The sequence below is a fragment of the Priapulus caudatus genome, unplaced genomic scaffold (assembly GCF_000485595.1).
Source record: "Priapulus caudatus unplaced genomic scaffold, Priapulus_caudatus-5.0.1 Scaffold32, whole genome shotgun sequence".
In the NCBI taxonomy this organism is placed as follows: Eukaryota; Metazoa; Priapulida; class Priapulimorpha; order Priapulimorphida; family Priapulidae; genus Priapulus; species Priapulus caudatus.
In genome coordinates, this window is record NW_014577093.1 from 673,602 (window position 1) to 677,315 (window position 3,714).

A 3,714-nucleotide genomic window follows, 5' to 3' on the forward strand; every position below is an offset into this window, starting at 1 on the left:
GGGTTAGGGTTAGGGTTAGGGTTAGGGTTAGGGTTAGGGTTAGGGTTAGGGAGTAGCCGAGTAGGCGTAGGTGACTCCCTCTAGACTCGTTAGTGGAGTAGGCGAGGTACGGTCCGGCATATTAGATAGTACCAGGGTACGTTCCGGCAGTACCCTGGGGGACATAGACCCTCTCAGCTTAAGCTACCAACACCAGCCATCTGCCTGTTCGGATCAGCAAGATGGCTGTAAGTCGGAAAACATCGGAAGGAAAGCAGGAAACTCGAGACGGCGACGGGAAGCGAACGACGGGAGATCGACGCGAGACGATAAAGTGTCTCCGCGTTTCGTTCAACATGAGCGTGTTGACTGCTCGGTGTCGTGCGCTCAGTCGCCATAAACGCTACCGACCAAAAAACGGACCACCGTCCGTTGACAAACACACAAAGTAGTACAACCCAGTCACGTGAACAAACAAGATGCGACGGCAGTGCACACGTGCAGTACACACGAATAGTGTGTGTGTGTGTGTGATTTGTATATCATCTTGATATCATGTGTGTGATGCATGTATGAATAGTACATATATGTGTATATATATAGATATAGATATATATTATGGTATACTGTCTATGACGCAGCAGCTTCGTGTGACTTCAGGCATAGCTGTAAATAAAAAATAACTCTCATCTATATGTTCAACGACATCACCTCGCTACTACGGGTCACAGTCATTAGCTTAGTTGTGCCTTTCTCGTCGCGAAAGAACGAGATCGAACTACTGCATACAGCATGATCAGAAGTGGGGGTGGGAGGGATTGTGCGAATAAAACAAATGGCTCACTGTTAGGTGTCGTTGACAAGCAGTAGCCAAGATATCGCAGGAAGTGTGTGATGTGTGCAGCGTCTTGTGTGTGTGCGCGAAGCTCCGAGTGGTCAAACGCGGGGATACCATGGCAACGATTTTGCGTGGAGTCTACAGGTGCTTGTGAGCAGAAGACGCAGGCCAGAGAGCGTAGCTACTCGGAACGAGTCAGAAAGCCGGATTCCTTGCACTTCGTAAAGGTAGGATTGAAACTGTCGTGTGAAATGAACGAGGTCAGCGCGTCTTCGCAGGTATGAAATGGAGCCACACCTGCGCTTACACTGCAGGTGCGCGAATAACGCCATTGCTTGACAGGATGGAATCATTGTATTAACTTCGTCGGAAACAGAACTATCCACAAAATAATGTTAATATAATCAAGAGTCCATAATTTTACATCATGGACTCTTGATATAATACACGGGCGGTTTCATACCGGGGGGGGGGGTATATTGACGGTTTTATTTCAGCATGTATACATCGGGTGCGAACTAATGACCCTCCTGCTCCCCGCGCGCCGCGGGTGGTGGTTAGATTAAATCATATATTATACATATATATAATACTAATACAATTTGCCTCTGCGCTTCCGCGTGCATCCACGCAAACATCGGTGATGACGCAGAGCCCATCGAAAAGTGGGAATTTCACACAATATATATACCGAAATACAGGATGCGCCATGATGCGCCTCATGAGGTGATCGAGAGCCTTCTTAAGAAACTTCTTAATTCACTAAACGGAAGCTTACAGAAGATTCGACGTATTTGCAGGTAGCCAATCCCAGCCGTGTAGGCAGTCATGTAATTACCTCCGCGCAACGGAGGTCATGTAATCGGTCTCGTGTGTGTGTGTGTAGCCACCGCGCGATCGATAGCGCGTCGAGTCAGCGAGTGGCGAGTCAGCAGCAGCCACCAGTGAGCGGCGAGTCAGTAGCAGGCGAGTCAGTCAGCAGCCGCCACCAGCGAGCACATACATGTTACACGGAGGTATGCACTCTCCGTGAGTGCCCTCTGTCTAGTTTTTATTATGTGATTCACGCGGCGCAACAAGTAGCAGATGAACTTTGATCTAGCGACGGACGTCGTTTCCGCATGGTGGCAGGGTTGCGGTGTCGCCGCACCCTACCTCCGCTCTCCGTGCCGCTGCAATAATGCATCTTGTATGTATCTTGCCATGTATTGTATATATATATATTTATTTATTTATTTATTTATATATATGTGTGCGTGCGTGCGTGTGTGTGTGTGTGTGTGTGTCTGTCTCTGTCTGTCTGTCTGTCTGTCTGTCTGTCTGTCTGTCTGTCTGTCTGTGTGCGCGCGTTTGCGTGCGCGTGTGTCTGTGTGCAGTACTACCTGGCCATAATACAACCACCCACCACTACACTGCAACAACTCGCCGATCCGCCCGATGAGTACATACTTAACCGCGCAGACGCGTGCAACCCTATACACGACGCCCTCATTTCATTCGAGGATTTCTCAACTTTTCTCTGCGGTAGAAAATTCGCGTCGTAAACGTCCGCTGCTAATCGCATTTCGCGAGCAGTCGTGCGCATGCGCGCGCGAGCGCCATTTCTTCCCCGGCTGAGCGATAAAACGACTTAAACGCTATTGTCACGTCAGTCGAACAGAACGTGCAAAGGGGTGCAATCGAAACAGTGTTTGTTGTAGCGGTAACCTTACGGCCAGGCTGTCGATAGCTTCACCCGCGAGCCGCGGCGAGCAAATCATGACGATAGTGACGTCAAGCGCTCACGTAAACTCTACGCCGGCGTTCATTGGTCGCCGCTCGCCGCTCGACTGGCGTCCGCGTTGCGCATGCGCTGCGTCGGTAGGCACCGAGCGTACGTGCGCGTGGCGACGTGTCCGGCACAGCAAGGCGACGCAGTGCGCGTGGCGACGCTGTTCCTGCATCAGAACAACAGCGGTCGTGCGCAGAATCGGCGCGCGCTCACCGCTAGGGGGAAGCACGTACGCGTGCGTGGAAGAGGCGAGCTGCTGCGTGAGGCAGCTACGCCGAGAACGGTCGGCTAACGAACAGCTGCGAGCGTGTACGTGTGCGTGTGTGCGCGCCTGCGAGTTCTACGTGCTCGGCAGTGGCTTCTCATTAGGTTGGTCGAGGTGAAAGCGGCGGCGGAAAGCGGTGGCCTGAGAGAGACAGAGAAAGAGAGAGAGAGGGGGGAAGTAAGATACTGAGGGCCGTACGTGCAGGAGCGAGGTTGCCACAGATTGAGGCATTTATTAGTAGCCGTGCGCGCGTCGATCGGATTTAAGCGCGTTGTGTAGAAGTGTTTGAGCTTCGCAGAACAGCCAGCAGAAACAGGTGAGCAGTCTCTCTCTGTCCTCTCTCTCTCTCTCTCTCTCTCTCTCTCTCTCTCTCTCTCTCTCTCTCTCTCTATCTGCTCTCCTCTCAGACTCTCGTCTCTCGTCTTCGTCTGCTCTCGTCTTCTTCTTCTCTTCCTGGCACTGTCTCTCTGCTCTCTCTCGCCCTCTCTCTCTCTCCTCTCCCCTCTCTTTCTCTTCTCTCGCACTGTCTGCATCTCTCTCCTCTCCTGGTCTCTTCTCTCCTCTTCTTTCTCCTCTCGTCTCCTCTCGCTTTCTCTCTTTCTCGGCCTCACCTTCTCTTTTCTCTCTCTTTCGTCCCTCTCTTTTCTCTATCTCTTCTCGCTCCGTCTCTATCTCCCTCTCTGTCTCGTCCTCTTCTCTCTTTTCTTCTCTCTCCTCTGTCTCTCCTCCTTCCTCTCTCTCTTCTCTCTCGTTCTTGTCCCTCTCCTCTCTTCTCTCTCTCTGCTGCTCTCTATCTCTGACTCTCTCTCCCTCCTCCTCTCTCCACCTCTTCTCTCTCCTTCCGATCTTTCTCGCTCTCCT

At 51.8% G+C, this 3,714-nt stretch overlaps 1 protein-coding gene across 1 annotated transcript in view; it reads left to right on the plus strand.

Moving 5' to 3' along the window:
- LOC106816524 (neuropeptide Y receptor type 2-like) overlaps window positions 1-3,714 on the plus strand; it is a 38,072-nt gene that overhangs the window by 1,028 nt on the left and 33,330 nt on the right. The gene's annotated exons all lie outside the window — the stretch shown is intronic.